The following is a 13,639-nucleotide window of genomic DNA, read 5'->3' as shown; positions in this document are numbered from 1 at the left end:
TGCCTGGAGAATCCCAGGGACAGGAGAGCCTCGTGGGCTGCCGTCTATGAGGTCGCACAGAGTCGGACACGACTGAAGTGACTTAGCAGCAGCAGCAGCAGCAAACATGTAGATCAATGGAGTAGAATTCAGAGTTCAGAAATAAACTCATTTATCTATTGCCAGTTGACTTTCAACACTGGTGCAAGACCATTCATTGGGAAAAACTAACCTCTTCAACAAATGGTGCTGGGACAACTGGATATTCAAATACAAAAGAGTAAAGTTCAACTCCTATCCACATCACATACAAAAATTAACTCAAAATGGATCAATGACCTAAGTATTAATATAAGAGTTCATACTACAAAACTCATAATAAAATATACACTATCATATGTATCTTGGAAAGCAAGGACTAAAGAAAGAATTTTCAAATGAACGTTTCAAGAACTTTGCCAGACTATAGAGGAGATATTTTGAATATTCTCAAATCATGCTATACAGCTTTGACCCTGTATAAGCATAGAAAACCTCTTTAAAGCTGCAAGTAACACAAAGCTATCATTTATTAAGCATTTAGTATGTACCAGTCCCTTCACATATGCTATTCTTTTTAAACTTTTTAATTCACTCAATATCAACAGGTATTCTACATCATTGAAAAAAAAAATAGAAGCTACAATCTGGAATTCCCTCAAATTTTTGCTACAGAACCTATAAGCTCACCTTTATCTGAGCCCATTCTTTCTCCTTCCCTCCTATTGCAATAAAAGAGGTGTTAATCTTTTCATCTATAGAAAAAAAATTCCTCTACCAGAACTCTGTATCTCATTTGCTCCATTTCACCCTACCCATCTTCAATCTCTCCTTTTCTTCTGGCTCCTTCTCATCAGCTCCTAAACATGAGTCTCACCTATCTCAATATAACAAACTAATATTTTCCCTCCAGATAATCATCTTTACTTTCCCCTCCAGATAATCATCTTTTCCTCTCATTCTAGTCAATTAAGTATCTCAAGAAACGAATCACCAGTCCAGGTTTGATGCATGATACAGGATGCTCGGGGCTGGTGCACTGGGATGACCCAGAGGGATGGTATAGGGAGGGAGGTGGGAGGGGGGTTCAGGATTGGGAACATGTGTACACCCGTGGAGGATTCATGTTGATGCATGGCAAAACCAATACAATATTGTAAAGTAATTAGCCTTCAATTAAAATAAATTTAAATTAAAAAAAGAATTGTCTCTATTTTATATCTCTATTTTCTTATTTGTCCAGTATGCCTTCCTCATCAACACCTCTACCACAACCATTTTTGCACTAATTGAGAACAAGATCTTCGGTCTTTATCTCGATTTCTCAATTACAACAGTGTCAATTCCTCCCAAGTTATATATTTCACATAAAGACTTTAGTTCCAACTGAAAGTACAGGAGGCAGATATTGTTACTAAGGCTGCACAGGGATATTATTGAGCAAATGGCTTGGGATAAGATGCTGAGCTTTTCGGGAGAAGTGAGGGCAGTGGAGAAAGGCAGTGAAAGAAAAGAAGCAGGGAGGAATGGACCACCTCCCCCGCGAGGGGCACCCCATCAGTGAGTATGTTCTTGAAATGACACAGGAGCAGGGTTCTTCCAGGCTCCACATTTGCCCATTTCATCATGAAGGAAGAATAGCTGAAAAGAATAGACGCTTTGAATACTGCTGTGAAGCAGAAGAAAACCAAGACAGTGTTTTAGTTAAATAAGTAAACGAGAGGGATAAAAAAGGAAAGGAAGCACAAAGCCCAAAGTACCGGTGGCATATATCCACCAGGGAAGATGAGCATGAAGAGGAAGATCCCAAAGATGGCAAATTCTTCTTTCTTGAAATACTTTTCCCTTGGCTTCTATTTTGGAGAAGAAAATGGCAACCCCCTCTAGTATTCTTACCTGGGAAATCCCACGGATATAGGAGCCTGGTGGGCTACAGTCCAGGGGGTCACAAAGAGCTGGACATGACTGAGCGACTTCCCCTTCACTTCACTTGACTTCTATTTAACTACACTTTCCCTAGTATGCCTCTTACTTCTCTATTCTTGCCCCCAGTTGCTTTAGGAGCTTCTTTTCCTTACTTGTCTTTTTTTTTAATTTATTTATTTTAATTGGAGGCTAATTACTTTACAATATTGTTATTTGTCTTTTTAAATTGGAGTTCCTTAAGCCTTAGTTCTAAGCCTTCTTCTCTTCTCTATATATTACATAGAGAATCTTGCTATTTCAATGGTTTATATTTCCATTTATACGCAGATAGCTCCTAAATACTTATATTCCCAGCTATTTCTTAAGCTTTAGACCAACATATCTAACTGGTACATGTCTCATAGGCATCTTAAATATATTAAAAAATAGCATTTCCAAAATAATCTCATCCGTAAATTTGCTTACTCTTAAACCGAGAACTTCCAGATGTTCAAGCTGCATTTGGAAAAGGCAGAGGAACCAGAGATCAAATTGGCAAAATCTGTTGAATCATAGAAAAAGCAAGAGAGTTCCGGAAAAACATCTATTTCTGCTTTATTGATTACGCCAAAGCCTTTGACTATGTGCATCACAACAAATTGTGGAAAATTCTTAAAGAGAAGGGAATACCAGACCATCTTACCTGCCTCCTGAGAAATCTGTGTGCAGGTCAAGAAGCAACTATTAGAACTGACATGGAAAAACAGACCAGTTCCAGATTGGGAAAGGAGTCCGTCAAGGCTGTATACTGTCACCCGCTTATTTAACCTACATGCAGAGTACATCATGAGAAATGCCAGGCTGGATGGAGCACAGGCTGGAATCAAGACTGCAGGGAGAAATATCAATAACCTCAGATATGCAGATGACACCACCCTTATGGCAGAAAGCAAAGAGGAACTAAAGAGCATCTAGATGAAGGTGAGAGAAAAGAGTAAAAAAGGTGGCTTAAAATTCAGCATTCAAAAAATGAAGATCATGGCATCCAGTCCCATCATTTCATGGCAAATAGATGGGAAAACAATGGAAACAGTGACAGACTTTATCTTTTTGGGCTCCAAAATCACTACAGATGGTGACTGCAGCCATGAAATTAAAAGATGCTTGCTCCTTGGGAGAAAAGCTATGACCAACCTAGACAGCATATTAAAAAGCAGAGACATTACCTCGCTGACAAAGGTCCATCTGGTCAAAGTTATGGTTTTTCCAGTAGTCATGTATAGATGTGAGAGTTGGACCATAAAGAAAGCTGAGCACTGAAAAATTGATGCTTTTAAACTGTGGTGTTGGAGAAGACTCTTGAGAGTCTCTTGGACTGCAAGGAGATCAAACCAGTCAATCCTAAAGAAAATAAACTGAATATTCATTGGAAGGACTGATGCTGAAGCTGAAGCTCCAACTTTGGCCACCTGATGCAAAGAACTGATTCATAGGAAAAGGCCCTGATGCTGGGAAAGATTAAAGGCAGGAGGAGAAGGGGATGACAGAGGATGAGATAGTTGGATGGCATCACTGACTCAGTGGACATGAGTTTAAGCGAGTTCTTGGAGTTGGTGATGGACAGGGAAGACTGGTGTGGGGCAGTCCATGGGGTTGCAAAGCTTTGGATACAACTGAGCTACTGATCTGAACTGAATGTGTTAATATTATTGAGCATTCCTTTGTCTTAGACATCAGTCACCAAGTTCTATTGATTCTTAAATCCTAAATATCTCTTAAACTCAACTACTTATTTCTATTCCCTCTGTTACCTTCCAGATCCAGAACATCGTCTTTCACCAGATTCCTGTAGTCTCCTAACTGACCTCTACTCCCAATCTTGTTCCCTCCTTTATGTACCCTGCAGCCAACTAGAATGACTTGTTCAAAATGTTTAAAATCATTTAAAATATTCTTATGGTCTTTAGGACAAAGTACAAACTCCTGCTGCTGCTAAGTCGCTTCAGTCGTGTCCGACTCTGCAACCCCATAGACGGAGGCCCACCAGGCTCCCCTGTCCCTGGGATTCTCCAGGCAAGAACACTGGAATGGGTTGCCATTTCCTTCTCCAACAAACTCCTAAATACAACTAAAATCCCTGGACATTACACATAAACTAGATATAAGATACAGACTCTTAAAGGTGAACAAAAAAAGGTATACTGGCTGAAGACCTCTAAACCCAAGAAATGACATGGTAGTGCATTCTCCATGGACTTCCCTGGTGGCTCAGTCGGTAAAGTGTCTGCCTACAATGCAGGACACCTGCGTTCTGACTCTGGGGTGGGAAGATCTCCTGGAGAAGGAAATGGAAACTCACTCTAGTATTCTTGCCTGGAAAACCCCACAGACAGAGGAGCCTGGCAGGCTACAGTCCATGGGGTCACAAAGAGTTGGACACAACTGAGCAACTTCACTTGCAGTGCATTCTCCAGATTTCCTTCTTTGCCTCATATACCCCAGACTTGGAGCTGAAGAAGTTGACAACTCTGCAAAAGGAGGCAGCACATACATAAAAACCCCATAAAAGCCATTCCCTTTAGTCAAAGGATCTGGGAAGGGGCAGGCTAACAATGCAGATAGTAACCACTCTATTCCCGCAAAATAATACAGAAAAACTTTGACCTCCAGTCCAACCATCTCTACCAGCAAAACCCAAGTAGGGATGCTGCCCTCACCAGTGTGGTGCCAGAGAAAGGGGAGTAGGGAGCCAGAAATTTCATCCCTGATGGGTGTACTAAATAGTGGAGACCATGGGGACAGCCTGGACTTTTCTACCTCTATTCAGCAGTAGTAAGTCATCCTTCCTGCTCACCACTACAGTGGTGAAAAAGGAGGCCTAGTGGAGACTCAGAATGTTCACCACTAACTTAGCAGGAATGATAATCAACTGATGTCAACACCAAGATGACAGAGATGTTAGAATTATATGACAAAAATGTTAATGTAGCCATCATTAAATGCTTCAGTGAACATTATAAATATAATCAATATAAATGAAAAAGTATAAAATCTCCCCAAAGAAACAGAAGATATAAAGGAGTACCAAATGAAAATTTTAGAATTGAAAAATAAAATAGCTAAAACAAAAAGCTAAGTGAACAGTCTCAACAGAAGAATAGGGGGCAGGAGTCAGGGAACATAGGAAAGAATAAGTAAACTTGAAGACAGAGTAAAAGAAATTACACAAATCTGAATGAGAAAGCAAACCAAAAAGATAAATGAAGAGAGCCCCAGAATCCATAGTACTGTAATAAAATGACATGCCTGTCACTAGAGTCCTAGGAAGAGAGATTAAGGTAGAGTTGAAAAAGTACTCAAAGAAATAATGAATGAAAAGTTCGCAAATTTGGCAAAACCCATAAGCCTATAGATAAAAGAATCTGAACAAATTCAAAATAGGATAAATCTAAAATAATCCACACCAAGACATATTGTAGCAAATGTCTCAAAATTAAAGTCAAAGAAAAATCCTCGAAAGCAGTGAGAAAGAAGTGACATCTTACCACCAAGAAAAGACAAAACAAATGGCAGTGGATTTCTCATCAGTTATACTTCTGTATTTTAGTAATGACCATGTGAACACTGAAATTAAAATACCATTCTAAGTGGTTCAAAAATGAAATAAGTATGCTGCTGCTGCTAAGTCGCTTTAGTCGTGTCCGACTCTGTGCGACCCCATAGACAGCAGCCCACCAGGCTCCGCTGTCCCTGGGATTCTCCAGGCAAGAACACTGGAGTGGGTTGCCATTTCCTTCTCCAATGCATGAAAGTGAAAAGTGAAAGTGAAGTCGCTCAGTCATGTCCTATTCTTAGCGACTCCATGGACTGCAGCCTACCAGGCTCCTCCGTCCATGGGATTTTCCAGGCAAGCGTACTGGAGTGGGGTGCCATTGCCTTCCCTGAAATAAGTATAAACCTAGCAAAACGTAAGAAGGCTTGTCTACAGAAAATTCAAAGTACTAATGAAAGAAATTAAAGATCTAAATAAATGGAGAGACAGACTGTGTGAATGGATTGGAAGATTCAGTCAAGATGTTACTCATCTCTAAACTGATATCTAAGTTTGATGCAGTTTCCATCAAAATCCCACAAAGATTTTTTTTTTTGTAGACATAGGCAAGTTTTTTTATAAAATTTACATGGAAAGGCCACAAAGCTAGAATAACTATTTAAAATAAGAGAAAAAATGGGAGAGGGACTTCCCTGGTGGTCTAGTGGTTAAGACTCTATGCTCCCAATGGAGGGGGCACTGGGTTGGTTCCTAGTTGAATAACTAAGATCCTGCATACCCCACAGTGCAGGAAAAAAAGGAAGAAATAAGAGAAATTCCAAGATTTATTAAAGACAGTAATCAAGACTGTGTGCTATTGGTAAAGGGATAAACACTAAACCAATAGAATAAAGTATTCAGAAATAAATAGATCTCCGCATACATGCCTAATTGATTTTTTTAAAAGATACAAAAGCAATTCAATGGCAGAAAGATAGACTTCTCAAAATATGGTGCTTGTGCAACTGAACATTCATAGATTAAAAACAAACAAACCCTCAAGCTTAGCTTCACAGCTTATGTAAAAATTAACTCAAAATGGATCATAGACTTATAAGTAAAATTTAAAACTATAAAACTTTAAGATAAAAACATAGGAGAAAATCTTCCAGGTACAAGGCTAACCAGAGCTCTTAGTCTTGACACCAAAGTCATTATTCATAAAAGGATTAACCGACTTCATCAAAATAAAACTTGTGCCCTACAAAAGACTATGTTAAAACTATGAAACGACAAGCTACAGATGGGGACAAAGTATTTGCAAACCACATATGTAACAAAAGACTAGCAACTGGTATGCATAAAGAGCTCTCAAAATTCAACAGGGAAACAAAAGGAAAAGGAAATAAGAAAGAATCCAATGAGAAGACAAAATACACGAAGTGACATTTCACCAAAGAGAACATAGTGATGGCAGATAGGCACACGAATACTATGAATAACCATTATGAAAATGCAAATTAAACCCACCATAATCTACAATACATACACATTAGAATTTCTTTAAAAAAAAAAAGGATAACAGCACCAATGCTGACAAGGATAAAGAGAAACAATCATAACAATCATTTACATATTCCTGGTGGGAATGTTAGATGGTATGACCTCTATGGAAAAGAGTTAAGACAGTTTCTTTGAAAACTAAACACACAGTTTCCATACAATCTAGTTATTGCACTCCTGAGTATTTATCCCAGAGAAATTAAGACTTATGTTTACATAGAAAGCTATATAAGAATTCTTATACAGCTTTATTTGTGATAGCCAAAAACTGGGAATAACTCCCATGTCCTAGAATGGGTGGAATGGTTAAACCCTGGTACACCTGTTTCGTGAAATACTACCCAGTAATGAAAAGGAGGGAGGTATTGATACAGCAACTGGGGTGAGTCTACAGATAATTGTGCTTAGTGAAATTAGGCAATGTCAAACATTTACAATTACACAATTCCACTTATACAAAATTCTTAAAAGACAAAATTATAGAAATGTAGAACACAATCATTGTGTCAGGGGTTAATGAAGGACTGGGGGCTGGAGAAAAGTGTGGCTATAAAAAAAGCCAACATGAAGGATCTTTGTGCTGATATAAATGTTCTGTATATCGACTGTACCAATGTTAATATCCTAGTTATGATATTTTACTATAATTTTGTAAGATCTTACCATTGTGGGAACTGGTGTAGGCTGTACAGAATTTCTCTGCACTATTTCTTACAACTACTGTGAATATACAAGTATCTCAAACTAAAAATTGCAGTTAAAAAAAAAGAGAAGTAATAAACTGGGGAAAATATCTGTAGCAAGCATATATGGCATAGGATAACAAAATCATTTTACAAAAAGCTTTAAAATAAACATTTTTAAAAGTTTTAGTAAAAATCTTTTTTAAAAGCTTTAGTAAATTAATAATTAAAATAGTAAAATTCTTCCAGAATGATAGGGAAATAGATGTGTATATATAATTAAAAAAAAAATAAAATTGCTATTAGAATTTGGAAAAAAAAATTTTATCAGCATTCAAAGGAATACAAATTAAAACTTTAATAAGGTATAATCGTCTTTCTATGAAATTGGCAAAAAAAACCCTAAATTAAAAAAATTATATCCAAAGATGACTAAGTTGCATGAAAAATTGCTCTTGTATATTCCTTGGAGTACGTATATTTGCTAGTGTTAACTGTAAAAAACGTTTCTAAATTTTGACCTAGTAACCCAAATTCAAGTATCCATCTGAAGAAAAATAAAAATGTCGTCAAAGATGTACAACCAGTAATGCTCACCCCAGCTTTGTTTGCAATAGAAAAACTTGGAAACAAGCCCACGTTTAACAATTGGGAATGATTTTACAATTTACATATAGTACATACATACAATGGAATTATCTAAAAATTATGCTTTTAAGAACACTTACTGACAAGAAAATGTTCAAGATATATTAAGTAAAAAACATACTAATTTGTCACTAAGTGATTCTCTTTGGGTCACGGGTTTACAGAGTTACATTTTTTTGTTTCTACTTTTGATATTCCAAATCTCAGAGTGGGAAGGGCAAGACACAAAGCATAAAGACTCTCAAAGAAAAAAATGTATAAATTGGTTTTATAAGTGTTTTAAATTTCTACATGGAAAAATCAAAATACAAACAATACGCCTGAAAAAATATTTGTAAAACTATGACACAAAATTCTATTTTCCTTATTATATAAAAGGTTGTATGCATCACTAAGAAAGAGCAAACCATAGAGAAATAGACATGAACAGACTATTTCCACAGATAAAATATAAATATGAAAAAATGTTCAACTCATAACTAAGAAATATACATTATAATAATTACTAGCTGGCATTTTTTTCACTTATCAGATTGGACAAATGTAAAAGTTTGATCAAGTATCTCACTTTCAAAGGTGTGAAAAAACTGGCACAACTGAAAGTGCATGTCTACACAAAAACATGCACACAGATGTTTACAGCAGCTTTATTCATAACTGCCACATCTTGGAAACAGCCAAGATATCCCTTCAATAGGTGAATGGATAAACTGTGGTACATCCGTACAATGGAATACTATACAGTACTGGAAGAAATGAGCTGTCAAGCCACAAAGACATGGAGGGGACTTAAATGCATATTGCTAAGTGAAAAAAGCCAATCTGAAATGGTTATGTACTATATGATTCTAATTATATGATATTCTGGAAGAGGCTAAAATATACAGTAAAGATACCAGTACTTCCATGGGCTGGATCAGAGATATCACTTTGCCAGCAAAGGTCCGTGTAGTCAAAGCTATGTAGTCATGTAGGGATGTGACAGCTGGACCACAGAGAAAGTTGAACACTCAAGAATTGATGCTTTCGAATTGTGGTGCTGAAGAAGACTCTTGAGAGTCCCTTGGACTGCAAGGAGATCAGATTACTCAATCCTAAAGGAAATCAACCATGAATATTCATTGGAAGGACCAATGCTAAGCTCCAATATTTTGGCCACTTGATGCGAAGAGCCGACTCATTGAAAAAGACCCTGAAGCTGGGAAAGATTGAAGGCAAAAGGAGAAGAGGGAGGCAGAGGATGAGATAGTCAGATAGTATCACCCACATGAATCTGAGCAAACTCTGGAATAGTGAAGGACAGAGGAGTCTGGCATGCTGTAGTCCATAGTGTTGCTAAGAGTCAGACACAACTTAGCTGCTGCTGCTGCTGCTGAGTCACTTCAGTCGTGTCCGACTCTGTGCAACCCCATAGACGGCAGCCCATCAGGCTCCCCTGTCCCTGGGATTCTCCAGGCAAGAACACTGGAGTGGGTTGCCATTTCCTTCTCCAATGCTACCGAACAACAGATGGAAGGTTGGGAGAAGGAGAGATGAGGAGGTGATGCACAAGGCATTTTTTAAGATAGTGAAACCATTGTGTATGATATTGTAATGGTGAATACATGGCATTTTACATTTGGCAAAACTGAAAGAATGTACAACACAAAGAGTGAAGCTTAAGGTACTATGGACTTCAGTAATAATAATGTATCAACAGTGGTTCATCAGTTGTAACAAATGTACCAAACTAACATAAGCTATAAATAACAGGGGAGATTTTGGGGGAGGAGAGCAAGGTACGTACGAACTTTGTATTCCTTTTAAATTTTTTTGCATGCCTACGAGTGCTCTAACAGAATAAAGATCTGATTTTTAAAAACTGGTCCCATTGGAGGATTCTATGAACTAGCTGTTCTGAAAATTATTAAACATAGAGAAAGATTCAAGCACGCGATGCCTTTCCAACTCACTGGACCACTGGGGACTCAAACAACATATGGGAGGCACTTTCTCTTTATAAGACATATCTCAGCTAATAAAGGAAGGAATGACATCCCCTTTTTTAACACCTGATCAATTAATCTACCCATGTAATAATCATCAAAGGCTGCTAACAATATAAAAACAGACATACCAGATTGACAGCACATCTTGACAAAAAACAAAACAATCCACCTGAGTCTGACAAAGCCTCTCTAGATCTAACTACCAACTTACCAAAACCATACTAAATGGTACTATGGGGTGATATAATCAGCAAAATCCATGCTGTGTAAAACCATAGGTCCAATGACCAATTTCTTTGACAAATTTCAAAAAGGGGAAAAAGAAGAGGTATAGATTAAACGAGATTTAAATAAACTAACCTCAATATGTAAATGTTATTTGGATCTAGTTAGTCTCATTCAAACTAAATTTTTTATTATAATTTTATTTATTATTTATTTTTGGCTGCGCTTGATCTTTGTTGCTTTGCACAGGGGTTCTCTATTTGTGACAAGCAGGGGCTACTCTCTGGTTGTCGTGCTGGACTTCTCACTGTGCCGGCTTCTCTTGCTGCCAATGGGCTCTGGGCACGCAGGTTTCACTAGTGCAGCACACAGGCTCAACAGCTGTGGCACAGGGCTCTAAGGCACTCGGGCTTTGCTTTAGTAGCTGGGGCACACAGGCTCAGTATGTGCAGCTCATGGGCACTACAGCAGGGGCTCAGCAGTTGGGGCACACAGGCTTAGTTGCTCAGGGGCATGTGGGATTTTCCCGGACCAAGGATCAAATCCATGTTCCCTGCATTGGCAGGCGGATTCTTATCCACTGCGCCACCAAAGTCCAGGCTGATAAAATTTTAAAATTATTCCACAATCAGAAATTTGAACATTGACTAGATTTGATGATTTAAAGAATTATTAAACTTTTATGTGTGGTATTTTTGGTAGTGTTTTTTTTTTTTTTAAAGCTAATAGAGCTTCACACTATCATATTTACAAATAAAATGAAAAAGTATCTAGTACTTAATCCAACACAAAAATAGGAAAGAGAAAAGGGGGTTAGGTGAAGTAAAATTGGTCATTAGTAGATAACTGTTGAAACTGGATGCTGGGTACATGGGTTTATTAATCTGTTTACTTTTGCACATGTTTAAAATTTTCCATAGCAAAATTATTTTTTAAAAATAAGCGACAGTGGACTTCCATGGTGGTCCAGTGGTAAAGAAATCACCTGCCAGTGCAGAGGACACAGGTTCAATCCCTGGTCCAGGCAGACCCCACAGGCCATGGAGAAACAAAGCCCTTGCACTCCAGGGCTCACACACCACGACTACTAAGCCCACATGCTGCAACTACTGAAACCCACTCCGGAGTCTGTCCTCCACAGCAAGAGAAGCCACTGCAACGAGAAGCTCGTGCCCTGCAACGAGAGTAGTCCCGGCCAGTCACTACTCGAGAAAGCCCTCACCCAGCAACGAAAAGCCAGCATAGTCCAGAGTAATAAATAAATCAATGATTTTATAAAATAAAATAAGCAACAGTAGTAAACAGTAAAAGTGTCTTGAAACAAAACTTTTATACTCCTTTTTATAATACAGCTACCTGTGTGGGAGTTATTTTTGATCCCTGCTACTCCCTCAGTCACTGTATCCATTCAATCACCAAATCCTGTTGATTCTACCTCTTAACTGTCACTTCCTCCCATCTAGTCCAAGCTAAATTTGACCTGTGCACAGTACACTTCTACTTCTGCCTACTTTCAAAACTGTAGCCAGACTGCAGTTTTTTAAGAACACAAATTTGATCATATCTAGCCTTTGCTTAGAATCTACTGACGACTTCACACTTAACTATCAGATAAAGGCTAAAATCATTCAATGTGCAATTTGAGGATTTGCAAGATCTAGTCCAGCCCTGTGTACCTTACCAGCTCCATCTGGAGGTGCTCTCCCTTACCTTTCTTTTTTTTTATTTCATTTATTTAACCTTCCCCTACTTTTCTATACTCCGGCTGCTTCTTGAACTTGCCATTACTCATTCTCACCTCACAGCATTTACACGTGCTCTTCCCTCTACCTGGAATGCCCTCTTCCTTACATACAACCTTATCCTACAGATCTCACTTTAAATGCTACTTTCTCCGGGTAGCTTTCCCATTATTTTTGGTCTTGATGAGGTCAAATTTCTCAAACTTTTGTAACAACTTATCAAAATTGAAGTTTAAAACTGTTGAAGTTATGTCTCTTTGATGCTATAATTTCAAAGAGAGAAGGAACTAAACCCTACTATTGCATTCCCAAAATCTAGCATTTTGTCCTGCACAAGGTCAATAAATGTTTATTAAACTATAAATGACTGGCCTGATCAGTCGGTAAAGAATCTTCCTGCAATGCAGGAGACCTGGGTTCGGTTCTTGGGTCAGGAAGATCACCTGGAGAAGGAAATGGCAACCCACTCCAGTATTATTGTCTGGAGAATCCCATGGACAGAGGAACCTAGCAGGCTACAATCCACAAGGTCACAAGAGTCAGACATGACTTAATGACAAAACCACCACAAATCGTGAAACAGAATTACCTGTACCATAATTACAAAATTACAGTTAGCCTTAATGGTGTTAGTCGTGTGTGTGCGCATGTGAAGTCACTTCAGCTGTGTCTGAGTCTGTGCAACTCTATGAACTATACAGCCTGCCAGACTCCTCTGTCCATGGAATTCTCCAGGCAAGAATACTTGAGTGGTTTGCCATGCCCTCCTCCAGGGGATCTTCCTGACCCAGGGATCAGAACTGCATCTCCTGAAACTCCTGAACTGCTGGTTGGATTCTTTACCATTGAGCCACCAGGGAAGACCATGTTACTCATACTCCCAAATACAAAATTTGGAAGGCTTCCATGTATATGTGTATAAACAAACAAAAAGAGAAAATAAGTGAGAATGATCTCATTACAAATCCAGCTTACAGTCCTTCACTGATACTCCAGAAGTATTTAACAACAAAGGAATAGGGATGTATCTTAATATATCATCTACCTTTCAAAGGTGGCACATATATATTCAGATAAAAGTTTTGATACAAGCTCCAATTATGTTATTTGGATAGAATACTCAGATCCTCTAAAAGAGTAATAAGATAACATATCCTAAAATTTTACATTTATATGCAATTATTTAAAACCAGCTACTCTGGAGAAGGGAATGGCAACCCACTCCAGTTTTCATGCCTGGAGAATCCCATGGACAGATACCTGGTGGGCTACAGCGCAAGGGGTTGCAAAGAGTTGGACACGACTGAGCGACTACCACTACCACTACTACATATA

Source organism: Bos indicus, chromosome 10 (assembly GCF_029378745.1).
Source record: "Bos indicus isolate NIAB-ARS_2022 breed Sahiwal x Tharparkar chromosome 10, NIAB-ARS_B.indTharparkar_mat_pri_1.0, whole genome shotgun sequence".
NCBI lineage: Eukaryota > Metazoa > Chordata > Mammalia > Artiodactyla > Bovidae > Bos > Bos indicus.
This window is presented reverse-complemented; position numbering follows the sequence as displayed.